Genomic DNA, 17,278 nt, shown 5'->3' with positions numbered 1-17,278 from the left:
TCTGCTAATTATGTCTTAGTCTCCAAATTTCCTCCCCACACCATTCCCCCTCTCTATACCTTGCTCCTCCTTAAAACCTCTGACCAATATTTCGGTGACCTGTCTAAATATCTCTCTATATGACAGCATCAAATGTTATGAGATAATGTTCCATGAATCACCATGCGACATTTAAAGCTGCTATGTTAATGCAAGTTGCTGTCTTTATTCCACATCAAAACACTTCTGCATTCAGTATCATCTATCACTCAGCTGGTGATACCCTTGTGTCCAAATTAAAATGTTGTGGTTTCAAGACCCATTCCAGAGAATTGAGCACAAACTCTCAGGCTGACACAGCACCGTGGAAGTGCTGTACTGTCACTGGGATGTTAAACCTCCTCAGTTGAAAAGATCCCACAGCACTATTTCAAAGAATGGAGCCATTTTCCATGGTGTCTTGGTGAATATTTAACCCTTAATCACAATCATTCCAACCAAGTATCCATGCCATTGCATATTACAGTATATAGGAGCTTGCTGTGCACAAGGAGGCTGCAGCATTTATTACAGTACACCATCTCTGCACTTCAGAAGTTGTAAAGCATCTTAGGACATTTTAAGGTTATGACAGGTGCTATAAAGCAAACAAATCTCTTTCGACATTCTCCACACTCCAGCCTGCATCTCTCACCTGACGTATAAGGTTAGACTTGGAGGATGCAAGTTGTAATTGGTGAATATTGATTTTGCCACACGCTCACAATGTTATCTTTAGTAATTAGAATTCATCAGTAAACTGATCACCTGACAAACTTTTTAAAATGGAGCCAACGACCTGAATCATAGAGTCACATAGCACAGAAACAGGCCCTTCGGCCCAACTCATCCATGCCGACCAAGTTGCCGATCTATGCTAATCCCCATTTGCCTGTGTTTGGCCCATATCCCTCTAAACCTTTCCTATCCATGTACCAGTCCAAATGTCTTTTAAACATTCCTATTGTACCACCTCTACCACTTCCTCTGGCAGCTCATTCCACATACCCACCACCCTCTGTGTGAAAAAGATGCCCCTCAGACCCCTTTAAATCTTTCATATTAAACCTATGCCCTCTAGTTTTAGACACCCTGGGGAAAGAACTGTGACCATCCACCTTATCTATGCCCCTCATGATTTTATAAGCCTCTGTGAGTTCACCTCTCAGCCACCTACACACCAGGGAAAAAAACTCCTAGCCTATCCAGTCTCCCCTTATAACCCACACCCTCCAGACCTGACAACATCCTCGTAAATCTTCGTTGCACCCTCTCCAGTTTAATGACATCCTATAGCTGGGTGACCAGAAATGTGCGCAGTGGTCTCACCCACGTCTTGTACAGTTGTAACACGACGCCCCAACTCCTGTACTCTACGCCCTGACCGATGAAGGTGAGCGTGCCGAACGCCTTCTTCATCACTCTGTCTACCTGTGTCACGACTCTCAAGGAGGAGCTGGTAGTTGTATTATTCTGTTTTTATCTACAAACATAACTGGCAAATGGTTCCAGTGACTTAATCTTTATGTTATTGATAACTGCATATTAACTTTGGCAGGTGACTATTTAAAGTCTCCAATGTCACACAATCATTGATAACTTGCCAGTCCCCAAAACTACTATTTATGTGCAATTCTGATAGAAATAATTGATTGAAAGTGAAATACCTCAAGGTAAAACATTAAAATTATTAAAAGATACAAGTTAAATTCTGCTAAGTTTTACAAAGAAGTTTAAAGTACTTAGCTTCCAGGAATCTGAGTTAACCATTAAATGAAATTACCTTGCTGAAGACCCCAGTATCTTCCCCACTCCTTCACTGAAACCACAGTATTCTCCTTCTCTGCATGCTTTCTGTGTGATGCAACAAAAGCTGAAGAAATCACTGAAAATGAATCAGGTTGTGAAGAATGGCAGCGAGTTTAAGGCAGTAATTTAATCTTGGGTTTCCGCTGACAGGCATAAACCACTGGGGCTGTATGCCTGCGGTTTATGATATTATCAGGACCACTCAATTGAATTACTGTCTTGTAACCCACTGCCAGGCCTCAAGTTCCATTATCATGATCCTTCTTCTTCTTAGGTGGTCCCCTGGGATCGAGGGTGACTTGCTTCCATAGAACCATAGAACAATACAGCACAATACAGGCCCTTCGGCCCACCATGTTGTGGGGACCTTCAAACCACTCCTAAGACTATCTAACCCCTTCCTCCCATATATCCCTCTAACTTAAATTCCTCCATATGCTTATCTAACAATCTCTTGAACTAGTCCAATGTATCAGCCTCCACCACCACCCCAGGCAGCGCATTCCATGCACCAACTACTCATTGGGTGAAAAACCTCCCTCTGACATCTCCTTTGAACTTCCCACCCATTACCTTAAAGCCATGTCCTCTTGTTTTGAGCATTGGTGCCCTGGGAAAGAGGCGCTGGCTGTCCACTCTATTTATTCCTCTCAATATCTTGTACACCTCTATCATGTCTCCCCTCATCCTCCTTCTCTCCAATGAGAACAGCCCCAGCTCCTTTAGTCTCTCCTCATAATGCAAACTCTCTAATCCAGGCAGCATCCTGGTAAATCTCCTCCGCACCCTTTCCAATGCCTCCACATCCTTCCTATAATGAGGTGACCAGAACTGGACACAATACTCTAAGTCTGGTCTAACCAGAGTTTTGTAAAGCTGCATCATCACTTCGAAGCTCTTAAACTCGATCCCCCGACTTATGAAAGCTAACATCCCATAAACTTTCTTAACTACCCTATCCACCTGTGAGGCAACTTTCAGTGATCTGTGGATATGAACCCCCAGATCCCTCTGCTCCTCCACACTGCCCAGAATCCTGCCATTTACCTTGTACTCCTCCTTGGAGTTTGTCCTTCCAAAGTGTACCACCTCACACTTCTCCGGATTGAACTCCATCTGCCACTTGTCAGCCCAGCTCTGCATCCTATCAATATCCCTCTGCAAGCTTCGACAGCCCTCCACACTATCCACAACACCACCAATCCTTGTGTCATCTGCAAACTTGCTAACCCAGCCTTCCACCCCCTCATCTAAGTCATGAATAAATATCACAAAAAGTAGAGGTCCCAGAACCGAACCCTGAGGGACACCACTAGTCACAGCCCTCCAATCCGAATGCACTTCCTCCACCACAACCCTCTGCTTTCTACAGGCAAGCCAATTTTGAATCCACACGGCCAAGCTTCCCTGGATCCCTTGGCCTCTGACCTTCTGAAGAAGCCTACCATGTAGAACCTTGTCAAATGCCTTACTAAAATGCATGTAGACCACATCCACTGCACTACCCTCATCAATCTTCCTGGTCACCTCCTCAAAGAACCCTATCAGGCTTGAGAGGCAAGATCTTCCCTTCACAAAGCCATGCTGGCTGTCCCTAATCAGTCCATGTTTCTCCAAATGCTCATAGATCCTATCTCTTAGAATCCTTTCCAACAGCTTACCCACCACAGACGTAAGGCTCACTGGTCTGTAATTCACTGGACTATCCCTACTACCTTTTTTGAATATGGGGACAACATTTGCCACCCTCCAATCCTCCGGTACTAAGCCCATTGACAACGAGGACTCAAAGATCCTAACCAACAGTTCAGCAATCTCCTTCCACACCTCACGAAGCAGCCTGGGGAATATTCCGTCAGGCCCCGGGGACTTATCTGTCCTAATATTTTCTAACAACTCCAACACATTCTCTCTCTTAATATCTACATACTCTAGAACATTACCTTCACCTACACTGTTCTCAGCATCATCAAGACCCCTCTCCTTGGTGAATACGGAAGAGAAGTATTCATTGAGAACCTCACCCATTTCCACAGCTTCCAGGCACGTCCTCCCACCTTTGCCTTTAATTGGACTTACCTTTACCCTAGCCATCCTTCTGCTCTTTACATACGAGAAAAAAGCCTAGGGATTCTCCTTAACCCTATTCGCCAAAGCCTTTTCACATCCCTTTCTCGCTCTCCTCAGCCCTTTCTTAAGTTCCTTCCTTGCTACTCTATATTCCTCACGAGCCCTGTCCGATCCTTGCTGCTTACACCTTATGTATGCTGCCCTCTTCTTCCTAACTAGTTGTTCCACCTCTCTCGTCATCTACGGTTCCTTCACCCTACCATTCCTTCTCTGCCTCACCAGGACAAATTTATCCCTAACATCCTGCAAAAGATCCCTGAACATCGACCACATCTGCATAGTACATTTCCCTTCAAAAATGTCATCCCAATTTACACTCCCAAGTTCTCGCCTTATAGCCTCATAATTCGCCTTTCCCTAATTAAGTATCTTCCCATCCTCTTTGCTCCTATCCCTGTCCATGACAATTCTAAAGGTTATGGAGCAATGGTCACTGTCCCCCAAATGCCTACCCACCGATAGATCTGTCACCTGACCCAGTTCATTACCTAAAATTAGATCTAATATGGCATTCCCTCTAGTCGGCCTGTCAACATACTGCGTCAGGAATCTGTCCTGGACACACTTAACAAACTGCGCCCCGTCCAAACCCTTGGCACTAACTAGGTGCCAATCAATATTTGGATAATTGAAGTCTCCCATTATAATAACCCTGTTATTTTCGCATCTCTCCAAAAACTGCCTCCCAATCTGCTCCTCAGTATCCCTACTGCTACCGGGGGCCCTATAGAATACTCCCAGGAGGGTAACTGCCCCTTTCTTGTTCCTAACTTCCACCCATATTGACTCTAGAGAGGATCCTTCTACATTATCTACTCTTTCTGCAGCTGTAACATTGTCCCTGACTGGTATCGCCACCCATTCTCCTCTTCTCCCCCCCTCCCTATCCCTTTTAAAACACTGAAAACCAGGAATATTCAATATCCATTCCTGCCCCGATGTCAGCCATGTCTCTGTAATAGCCACAATATCATAGTCCCATGTACTTATCCAAGCTCTCAGTTCATCTCCCTTATTCCTGATGCTTCTCGCATTCAAGTAAATGCACTTTAGCCCATTCACCTTACTACTTTTGTAGCCTGTACTCTGCTTCTCCTTCCTCAAAGCCTCTCTACCTGTCAGGTCGGCCTTTTCCCCATCCCCTTCTTCCTCTGACCTACTCCTCCGGTTCCCTTCCCCCTCGCAATCTAGTTTAAACCCTCCTGAACCACCCTAGCAAACCTGGCTGCAAGGATATTGGCCCCCCTCAGGTTCGGGTGTAACCTGTCCTCTCTGTACAGGTCCCACCTTCCCCGGAAGAGATCCCAATGATCTAAAAATCTAAAACCCTCCCTCCTGCACCAACTTCTCAGCCACGCATTTATCTGCCATCTCCTCCTATTCCTACCTTCACTAACGTGTGGCACTGGCAGCAATCCCGAGATCGCTACCCTCGAGGTCCTGTCCTTCAGCGGCCTGGCTAGCTCGCAAAACTCACTTTTCAGGACCTCATCCCTCTTCCCACCTATGTCGTTGGTACCAACATGAACCACGGCTTCTGGCTGTTCTTCCTCCCGCTCTAGAATCCTGTGGACCCGATCAGTGACATCCCGGACCCTGGCACCTGGGAGGCAACATACCATCCGGGATTCATGTTCACTACCACACAACTTCCACTCTGGTTTTGTGGTTCTGAGGTGGCTGATGGTCAATGTGGGAATGGTAAACTCTTCTATTGATGGGGCTGGTGGGATGGATGGGTGGGTTGCTTGTGAGGTGGTGCGTTCCTTCCACATCTTATGTAGGGCTTCTATGTACTCCTGTATTGTGGAGGGTCATGGCTGTCACATGACAGCACTGCCCATTACCTTGTCGAAAGACACACCACTGCCAATCAAGGTTTGGCTCCACCCCACCCATCAGCGCACACCTGACCATTGGTCCCTTTAAGCACCTTTGCGCCTGGCCTTGGGCCATTGGCCTTTGTGATCGATTAGTCCTTGCTGGCACCAGCCCATTGGCCTTTGTAAATTACCTGGGCTGGACCCACCACCCCCCCCACTGCCCCCAGCCCTCCAGCACTATAAAGAGTGCCACATGTGCTCCCTCTTTGTGACCTTTGAGGGATCACTCTGTTTCACTCCAAGCTGAGGACTGTGGGATAGCACTGGAGAAATCAGTGGTGAGGTGTGCACTGTTCAAGAGTTGGGACCATTTTAGTTAGTGTCCTGAGTAGCACAGAGCCATGCCTGCACTGAATCAAGGGGTGGTGGGTATTGTATTTTCTTTCCTTGATTGTCTGTACCTAGTTTGTTGTGTGTGTGTGTGTGTGTGTGTGTGTGTGTGTGTATTTTACCCCTGTTGTGATTTTCCTGTGCTTGCTATAAACTGTGTGTGTGTATGTGTTATCCCCATTACCATTTTCCCATGTTTGTCTTTTGTAAATAACCCATTCATCTCCAGACTGTGTTCAGAGTCCTTGCCTTCTGAGACCCTGAATCTGTTTCACAACAACTCCCAATGCCCGGACGAGGTTCTCAAGACTGTCTCATATGCTCTGTCTCCATTTTGAATGGTCATGGGCAAGAGGTACCCCAGCAGTCAGTGAGGATGTTGCAGTTTCTCAAGGAGGCTTTGAACACTTGCTTGAAAACAAGGTTCTCATACTTCTATTTGCATCCTTCTACCGCCCTTGCTCCTCTCAACATTATCACCACTAGCCCTGTTTCCAAGGAGATCTGTGTTCCACTCTCATGCTTAATGTCATCATTCTGCCATTGGCAGCGATGACTTCAGCTGTAAGACCACAAACTCTTTCTCTGAACCTTCTGGTCTCTCTACCTCTCTTTACTTAGTCATAGAGTAATACAGGATGGAAACAGGCCCTTCAGCCCAACTCATCCATGGTTCCCACCAAGCTAGTCCCATTTGCTTGCACCTGGCCCAATTCCCTCTCAACCCCTTCTATCCATGTACTTGTCCAAATGACTTCTCACCATCGGTAGTATCTACAGGAGGTGCTGCCTCAGGAAGGCAACATTCAGCATCAAAGATCCCCACCATCTGGGCCATGCCATCTTCTCGCAGCTCCCAATGGGCAGGAGGTACAGAAGCCTGAAGTTCCACACCACCAGGTTCAAGAACAGCTACTTCCCTTCAACCATTTGGTTCTTGAACCAACCGACAGAACCCTAAATACTAAAGTTTAGCAACACTATGGCCACTTTGATCAAGTTGCATTAAAATGGACTTTTTTTTTCTTCTAATTGTGTTCTTTCTTGCAAAAATTGTGCTTAATTTATGTTTTTCTTGTGACTGCTGCTTATCTGATGCTATGTGCCTGTGATGCTGCTGCAAGTAAGTTTTTCATTGCACCTGTGCACACATGTACTGGTGCATTTGACAATGAATTTGACTTTCTTTAAGAAGCTCCTTTAACCTTGCCTTTCTGACCAGTTTTGGTCATCTGTCTATCATTCTCTGTGACTTGGTCTTTTAAAGATGCTAATTAAACAAGCTAATGCTTAGTGGAACGAACCTGAGGTTGCTGGAACATTGAAAACAAGTCGTGAATTCTGAAGTACATGCAGATTTTTGAAAAACTGTATATTTTTACTGGCAATGAGGCAAAATGTTAGAATTAGATTCAGATTTATTATCACTGACATATGACATGAAATGTGTTGTTTTGCGGCAGCAGTACAGTGCAAAGACTTGTAATCTAAGTTACAAAAATAAATAAGTCGTGCAAAAAAAAACTGCTAACGAACTGTGACACAGTGGTGTAGTTGGCAGATCCGATAGCTCACAGTTCCAGTGTCCCAGGTTGAATAATGCTGTCTGTGTGGAGCTTGCACGTTCTCCCTGTGACTGTGTGGGTTCCCCCAGCTGCTCCGGTTTCCACCCACATCCCAAAGGTGAGCGGGTTGGTAGGTTAATTGGCTGCTGTGAAATGCCCCCAGTGTGTAGGTGAGGGGTAGAATCTGGCGGGAGTTGTTGAGAGTGTGAGGAGAATAAGGAAAATAGGATTAATATGGGATTGGCGAATGATTGCTTGATGGTCGGAATGGACTCAATGTGCTGAAGGGCCTGTTCATGCCCTGAATCTTTCTATGACTCAATGAATGCTATGCTGGGAACGTTCACTAGCACAAGCAGGGCATGAAGGCACGAAGAGCAACCTGTATTTCTGTATCCCCTTACACAACCTCAGGTCACTCCAAGGCACCTTATTGCCAATGGGTTCTATTTGGATTCTCCTTATCATTTTAATGTAAGGATTTCAGCAGGCCATTAATGTAGGTTGCTAACTGAGACAGTAAAGTGATAATAGCCATCTAATCTGATGATTCAGTGATGTTGACTGAAGGGCAAACATTAGCCACAGTACCGATGAGAAACCCCCCCCCATTCTTCTTCATGGTAACTTTGTAGGATCCCTGGTCCACCGAAGAAAGCGGACATGCCGTAGTTTAATGCCTTATCCAAGGAACTATATCTCTGACAGCGCAGAGCGCTCTCAGCACTGCACGGGACAGTTAGCCTAGATTTCTCTTTCTGAAACTCTGGTGTGGGAGTTGAATTCACAACCTTCTACTCAATGGCAACAGCAGGCAACATCTAACCAGAGAGAACAGATAAGCTAATCAAACATAGACATAGAACATTACAGCACAGTACAGGTCCTTTGGCCCACAATGTTGTGTCGACATTTTATCCTGCTCTAAGATCTATCTAACCCTTCCCTCCCACATAGCCCCCCATTTCTCTATCATTCATGTGGCTATCTAAGTCTCTAAAATGTTTCAAAACAACTGTCAAATCTGTCAATCTCACCTCTAGGCCAATCCACCTGTAGTCACCCCCGTACACCAGTCTGAATTAGCAGGACTGGGGCAGAAGTATTTTCATCACACTTTAGCTTAGACAGTGGAAATTCCCAGATGTGTGGCAACGGTGACACAGCCGGTCGAGCTGCCACCTCACAGCTCCAGCGACCCAGGTTCGAGCCTGACCTCCGGAGCTGTCTGTGTACAGTTTTCACATTCCCTCCGTGACTGCCTGGATTGGTAGGTTAATTAACCACTGTAAGTTGCTCCTGGTGAGTAGGTGAATGGCAGAATCTAGGGGGAGTTGTTGGGAATGTGAAGAGAATAAAACAGGATTAGTGTTGGATAACTGTAAATGGATGCTTGATAGCACACACTCAGTGGGTTGAATAGTTGATTCCCATGCTGTATGACTCTTTGCAACAGAATCAGAATAACTTATTATCACTGACGTAAATGACGTGAAATTTGTTGTTTCGTGACAGCAGTACAGTGCATCAACGGTGAATCTATTTAACCCCCGAGGATCAAGTAAGAAATATATTGAAGAAGTAAAGTGGGCCAATCTGAAACAAATCTGCTACAGGAAAATAAGTAGAGAGGAAATTAGGATAGTGAGCAAGAAAAAAAGAAAAAGTAAGCAGATATTTGAAAAACATCTGAGAATAATTATCTCCTGCTGTCCCAGACAGGTTTGGTGGGATGCCAGTCCCAACATTAAATGTTTGAGCCTTAATTTTCTGCAGCGAGTTAATAGCCATCAATGTGCACACACACAACTTCCTTCAATCTCACTGGGTATCTGGATCCAGGTTCCATTTTCATGAGGCTAGGAGCAGGAGTTGGAGGGATCATCTAACGATGTGGTTATCCTGGATTCACAGGTTATCTTGCAGCTTGGTGGCTTATTGGTATTGATATTGGTTTATTATTGTCACTCGTACTGAGGTACAGTGAAAAACTTATCTTACAAGCCGATCGTACAGATCAATTCATTCCACAGTGCAGTTACATTGGGTTAGTACAGAGTGCATTGAGGTAGTACAGGTAAAAATAATAACAGTCCAGAGTAAAGTGTCACAGCTACAGAGGAAGTGCAGTGCAGGTAGACAATAAGGTGCAAGGTCACAACAATGTAGATTGTGATTTATATCTAATTTGTCTAATTTATAGATCAGTAATAATGAGCACCATTACCATCACCAACATGCCCCCAGAAAAATGGGGCCAGCGTAGGATCACTGGAAGTGGAAGGTTGACGGTCGGCATGGACTCAGTGGGTCGAAGGGACTGTTCCCAATGATACAGCGGTGTGGTAAAGACTGTCCTCGTGCAGGGTTTCAACCTGAGATGTCAACAATTCCTTTCCTTCCTACTGATGCTGCTAGACCTGCTGAGTTCCTCGAGCAGATTGTTTGTTGCTCCAGATTCCAGCATCTGCAGTCTCTTCTCTCCAACTTATCATCTTTCTCTCTCTCTCTCCCTCTCACACACACACACACACACACACACACACACACACACACACACACACACACACACACACACACGCGCATCAACAACTTTGGTTCATTTGCCATTTATGTACACTGATGGTCTTCCCTGTGGATTGTCACCTTGTCGTGGTGGAGAAGCTTGTGTGGTCCTGAGATCCCGAGACCGATGCCGTCTGGAGCTATGCTCCTGGTAGGGTCACCCATGGCAGTGAGGTCGATGGTGAGGTCCCTGACAAAGAACAATCCAACCAAGTCCTCAACGGTGGAACAGGCGGATGAAGTTATTTCGAACTCGACGGCTGTGAAGGTGGATGAACGCTGCAACAAATCTATCAGCTCCAATCGTCATGATTTCCATGCCATTGGAATCAGTTGGTTGATTTGTGAAGTATCGTGTGCTTTTTGCAGTGCAACATCAAGTACACGTTAAACAAACACACGCACAGGCGTCTTCGCTCTGTGGGCTACTTCTGATCAACGGAACGAAGACCATCATCCTCGACCTCGAGGGATAGCCACGACGACGACACTGATGGTTAATTTACAGCAGCCAATTAACCTACCAAACCGCTCCTTTTTGGGATGTGGGAGAAAAGCGGAGCACCCAGGGGAAAACCATGTGGTCACAGGTAGAACTTCCACACAGACAGCACCTGAGGTCAGGACTGAACTCAGTTCTCTGGCACTTTAAGGTGGTGGTAAATTGATTTATCATTGTCACATGTACCAAGGTACAGTGAAAAACTTTGTTTTGCATGCCATCCATACAGATCATTTCATCACATCAGTGGATTGAGATAGTACAAGGGAAAACAATAACAGAATGCAAAATGCAGTGTTACAGTTACCGAGAGTGCAGTGCAGGTAGACAATAAGGTGCAAGGCCATAATGATATAGATTGTGAGGTCAAGTGTCCATCTTATCATACAAGAGATCTGTTCATCTACCCAATACGTCAAGGGCAAATCCTTCCTCACCATCGGTAGTATCTACAGGAGGCGTTACCTCAAAAAGGCAACATCCATCATCAAAGATCTCCACCATCCGGGCCATGCCATCTTCTCGCAGCTACCATCGGGCAGGAGGTACAGAAGCCTGAAGTCCCACACCACCAGGTTTAAGAACCGCTATTTCCCCTCAATTATTTGGTTCTTGAGCCAACCGACAAAACCCTAATCACTACAGTTTACCATTACTATGACCACTTTGACCAGTTTGCACTAAAATGGACTTTGTTTTTTTTTGTTCTAATTGTGTTCTTTCTTCTAAAAATTGTGTATAATTTATTGGTATTGGTTTATTATTGTCACGTACCAAGGTACAGTGAAAAGCTTGTCTTACAAACCGATCGTACGGGTCAATTCATTACACAGTGCAGTTACATTGAGTTAGTACAGAGTGCATTGATGTAGTACAGGTAAAAACAATAACTTTACAGAGTAAAGTGGCACAGCTACAGAGAAAGTGCAGTGCAATAAGGTGCAAGGTCACAACAAGGTAGATCGTGAGGTCATAGTCCATCTCATTGTATAAGGGAATGCTTTTTCTTGTGAATGCTGCTTATCTGATGCTATGTGCCTGTGATGCTGCTGCAAGTAAGTTTTTCATTGCACCTGTGCACACATGTGCTTGTGCATCTGACAATAGACTTGACTTTGACCTCTGATTTTGGCTTCAATAGTATTATAACGCTGTGTCAATGTGTAACCTCTCACAATGTCAGGCCCTCAACAGCTCTGCCATCACCAAAGTAATTTTGCCATATTGCTGTGATGTAGGAATTGGGGCAACAAATTTATTTGCAGAAGGCTCCCACAAACTGTAATGTGATGAAGACCAGTTAATTTGTCTTTGGCGGTGCTGGTTTAACAATCGCTATGGAAATCTCCACTGCTCTTCAGAATAATCCCAAAGATTCCGTGAGGAATCTGCGAGATACCCATGGTCTTAATTTAACCTCTCAAGCAAAAGATGTCACCTCATAGAATCATAGAGTCATACAGCATGGAAACAGACCCTTCAGCCCATCGAGTTCATACTGACCATCATGCACCCATTTACACTCATCCTACACTAATCCCATTTTAATCTCCCCAAATTCCATCAACTCCCCTCAGACTCTACCACGCACACTAGGGGCAATTTACAAGGCCCAATTAATCTACTGGAGGAAACCAGAGCACGCGGGGGAAACCCATGTAGTCACAGGAAGAAGGAGCAAATTCCACACAGACAGCATCCAAGGTCAGGATTGAACATGGGTCGCTGGAGCATGAGGCAGTGAATCTACTAGTTACAGGGAAATAAGGAGCAGAGTAATGAACTGACGGGCTGAATGGCCTCCTTCTGCATCACAGAAAGTACGGTGCTATAGAAATGTATGTTTTACAATGACCATGTTACTTGAGGATGCCTCTGGCCTGTGCTCGATGGAGTCCAGAAGGATGAGGGGGGATCTCACTGAAACCTTTCAGGTACTGAAAGGCCTGGATAGAGTGGATGTGGAGAGGATCTTTCCATCAGTAGGAGAGTCTAGGATCCGAGGGCACAGAATAAAGGGACGTCCCTTTGGAACTGAGACAAGGAGGAATTTCTTCAGCCAGAGGGTGGTGAATCTGTGGAATTCGTTGCCACAGACGGCTGTGGAGGCCAAGTCATGGGGTGTTTTAAGGCAGAAGCTTGATAGGTTCTTGATTGGTAAGGGGGTTAAGGGTTACGGGAAGAAGGCAGGAGAATGAGGGTGAAAATAAAGCCAGCCATGGCTGAATGGCCTAATTTTGCTCCAACATCTTATGTCTTACTTTATTGGTGTTGTTGTGAAGCTGTAAGCAGGAAGAACAAACAAGCCTGGAGTCGGATGAACTTTGCCTACGTATTTTCCCCTCAGATTGGGTGAAACTAGAACTAAAGAACATAGGTTTAGGGTGAAAGGTGAAATATTTAAGGGGAATCTGAGGGGGAACTTCTTCACTCAGAAGGTGGTGCGAGTGTGGAACGAGCTGCCAGTGGAAGTGATGGATGTGGGTTCAATTGTAACATTTAAGAGAAGCTTGGATAGGTGCATGGATGGGAGGGGTTTGGAGGGATATGGTCCGGGTGCAGGTAGATGGGACTAGGCAGAAGATTAGACGGTATGGACTCGATGGGCCGAAGAGCCTGTTTCTGTGCTGTAGTTCTCTATGACATAGAACAAGGGCTGAAACACAAATCCCCAAGTCCTGTTGTTGGTAACAGGGAGTGAGGAAAAGGGAATCCGGTGTGGCGTATCATCCACTGATATGGATGAGCATCTGCCAACAATTCCACACTTGGATAGACAACTGGATTAACAAAAGCCTGAAACTTTCTCACAGTTCAGTCACACACAATGCAAAGCAATCAGGGGGCCTCAATGACAGGGCTGATGAGGATTAGCAGAAAGGAACTGCACCCTCCACTTTGGCTTGGCTCATTCATTAGTGCAAGAATGGAGATGCCAATTAACACCAGAGCCCGATGAATGAGGCAGGCTGTACAAACCCTGTAGATACCCAGCCCTCTGACACTGACTCACAATTAAGGACAAATTGGAATGAACTGTTCCGTGAAAACAGTTTGAACATGCAACACCTGACCTCTCTGTGATCTGCCTCAATTCTAAGAGGGAGAGAGAGAGAAAATCCGTGAAAGGAAACTACACTCTGGAAAGTTTGTTAAATTACGAAAAACAGAATAATTGATGGTCATTGCAAGGGTGGCAGGGGAAGGACCTCTGATACTGCCACCTAGTGTCAGTTAAAGGAGCACTAAGCTACTGGCTGGAAAGACAAGAGAACATAGAAGCAAGGGTCGGCCATTCAGCTTCGTGAATCTGCTAACCATTCAATAAGAACCTCAACACCGCTTTTCGGAAGTAACTCCAAATCCCTTGATTCCCTTTAGAGGGATCTTGGGGTCCAAGTCCATAGCTCCTTGAAGGTGGCTGCACAGGTTGATAGGGTGGTGAAGAAGACATATGGAATGCTTGCCTTTATTGGTCGAGGCATTGAGTTCAAGAGCAGGAAGTTATGTTGCAGCTTTAGAAAACTGGTTGGGCTGCATCTGGAGTATTGCATTCAATCCTGGTCGCTGCCATTATAGGAAGAACGTGGAGGCTTTGGAGAGGATGCAGAAGAAGTTTACTAGGATGGTGCCTGGATTAGAGGTTATGTGCTATAAGGAGAGGTTGGACAAACTACAAACTTGCATTGTTTTCCCTGGAGCGACAGAGGCTGAGTGGAGACCTGACAGAAGTTTATAAGATTATGAGAGGCATAGACAGAGTAGACAGCTGGTATCTTTTTCCCAGAGTTGAAACGTCTAATAGTAAGGTGAAATGGAGAAAGTTCAAAAGAGATGTGCGGGGCAAGTTTTTAACACACAGAGTGGTGGGTGCCTGGAATGTGCTGCCAGGGGTGGTGGTGGAGGCAGATACGACAGAAGCGTTTAAAAGGCTCTCAGATCAGCACATATACAGAGAATGGAGGGATATGGACATTGTGTAGGCAAGAGAGGATTAGTTTAGTTAGGTATTTAATTACTAGTTTAATTAGTTTGGCACAACATTGTGGGCCGAAATGCCTGTTCCTGTGCTGTACTGTTCGATGTTCCATGTTATTAATACCTCTTGTATGTCAAAGGTGAACTCTTGACCTCACAAACTACCTCATCATGACCTTGCACCTCATTGTTTGCCTGCACTGCACTTTCTCTGTAACTGTAAAACTAAATTCTGCATTCTGTTATTGCTTTTCCCTTGTACTACCTCAATGTACTGCTGTAATGAAATGATCTGTATGGATGGCATGCAAAACAAAGTTTGTCACTGTACCTCAGTACATGTGACAATAATAAATCAATTTACCACTGCCTTAAAGTGCCAGAGAACGGAGTTCAATCCTGACCTCAGCTGCCGTCTATGTGGAAGTTCTACCTGTGACAATAATAAACCAATTCCAATTCAATTCAATATTCAAAAATCTATCAAGTTTAACTCAAATATTCTAAGCCACAGAGTCTCCATAATTTCCCGGGGCAGAGAAATCCAAAGATTCGCGCAACCTGGTTGAAGAAATTTCCCCTCATCTCAGTTCCAAACAGATGACCCCTTATTTTGAGACTGTGGATGGTCAGCTCAGCTGGTGAGAGTGTGGTGCTAATAACACCAAGGTTGTGGGTCTAACCCTCATATTGTCCAAGTGTGTACTTTAATGAATAGGAAAGGTTTAGTGGGATATGGGTCAAACGTGGGCATATGGGACTATCTTAGATGGGCATCTTGGTCAGCATGGATGAGTTGGGCTGAAGGGCCTCTTTCCATGCTCTATGACTCTAAATGACCCCTGGTTTGAGACACCTCAACCGGGAGAATCATTATGTCTGCATCTGCCACGTCAAACATTTCATATGTTTTAATGAGATCATAACTTTCAATCTGAAGTGAGTGTAGGCCCAGTCTTCATGTCCCTTCAAAAGGCAATGCATCCATCCCTGGGGAACACTTGTCGCACTCCCTCTAGTATGCACAAGTGTAACCCTACCTTAGGTCAAGAAACCAGAGCTGTGCACAATGTTCCAAGTGCATTCTCACCAGATTTCAGTAAGGCACCTTTAATCTTACAGATACACAAGAGACTGCCTGTCATCTTTCACCCCTCCTCAGTCCACCAACCACCTGCCTCACCCCTCCCCTTCCCCTCCTTACACCGACCATCGCGCCTCCCCACTCTCAGTCCTGATGCAGGGTTTCGACCCGAAACGTCGACAATTCCTTTCCCCCCCACAGATGCTGCTCGACCCTCTGAGTTCCTCCAGCAGATTATTTGCTGCACCTTTACTCTAACACTCAAATCCTCTTGCAATAATACCTTTAGCCTTCCTAATTGTTTGCTGTACCCCAGATCAGATTCAGATGCAGATTAGCTTATTGTCATATACTCCAGGGTGCAATGAAATTCTGTGCTCATGTGAAGATCACAGAGTAAGCAGTATACGTGGTAATAATAAGTACAGCGACAAGCACAAAGCAGCAGGATGGTGCAAAGATTGCAGTGCAATCTGAAGTAGTGCAAAAAGAAATGCTGAAGTGACAATAACAGAATAACCGAGAGAGGGAGAGTTAAGAGTCTGAAAACGTGGCAGCTCCACTGGGAAGGGGGTGTGAAAGAGGTGATTGGTTCAGTAGTCTGAAAGCAGTGATACCTGCTTCAGTGATACACATACCTGGACACCCAGGTCCTTCAGAACATCAACGTCTTTCAATCCCTCACTATTTAAAAGTATTTTCATCTTTTCTATTTTTTTCTGTGGAAGTGGATGCTCTCTTGCTTTTTCATAGAACAGAGAACAATCACAGCACAATTCAGGCCCTTCAGCCCACAAAGCTGTGCCGAACGTGTCCCTACCCTAGAAATTACTAGGCTTACCCATAGCCCTCTATCTTACATTACATTATTTTCACATTACATATCCCATCTGCCCACCCACCTCCCTGTCTGTGTTCCCCCTGATTTCTCTTTGTATCCTCCTCACAGCTCAAACTGCTTCCCAGAGAGACACAAGAGAACGCAGGTGCTGGGATCTGGGGCAAAGTACAAACAGTTGAGAGGAACTCTGTGGGTCAGGCAGCATCTGTGGAGGCAAAGGGAAACCCCGATCCAAAATGTCAACTGTCCCTTTGTCTCCACAGATGCTGCCTGACCCGCTGAGTTCCTCCACCAGCTTGTTTTTTGTTCAAACTGTTTTCCAGGTTTGCATCATCGTCAAACTTGGACACATTGCGCATTCCCCTCAGCCAAGATTGTGAACAGCTGGGGCCCCTGAAAATTACCTGACTCTACTCTGTTATCTGCCCATTAATCAATTTGCAGTCCATGCCAGAATATTACCCACAGTCAAACGAGCTCTAATTCTGTTTAATATCTTCTTATGTGGCATCTTATCGAAGGCCTTCTGAAATTCCAAACATACCATGTCAACTGTTTGCCCTTCTATGCTAT

The 17,278-nt window shown here is 45.2% G+C and overlaps 1 protein-coding gene across 4 annotated transcripts in view; it reads right to left on the bottom strand.

The window, feature by feature from the left end:
* bmpr1ba (bone morphogenetic protein receptor, type IBa) overlaps positions 1 to 17,278 on the bottom strand; it is a 506,418-nt gene that overhangs the window by 202,801 nt on the left and 286,339 nt on the right. The window contains exon 1 of one of the 4 annotated variants that reach the window (XM_052035134.1): positions 1,348 to 1,427. The exons of 2 other annotated variants lie outside the window; for them this stretch is intronic. The gene's annotated coding sequence lies outside the window, so the exon portion shown is untranslated. Of the gene's footprint in view, positions 1 to 1,347; positions 1,428 to 17,278 lie in introns of those variants that run through there. One more of the 4 variants, XM_052035148.1, reaches the window with a different exon arrangement.

The sequence above is a fragment of the Pristis pectinata genome, chromosome 2, assembly GCF_009764475.1.
Source record: "Pristis pectinata isolate sPriPec2 chromosome 2, sPriPec2.1.pri, whole genome shotgun sequence".
Lineage (NCBI taxonomy): Eukaryota > Metazoa > Chordata > Chondrichthyes > Rhinopristiformes > Pristidae > Pristis > Pristis pectinata.
This window is presented reverse-complemented; position numbering and strand designations above follow the sequence as displayed.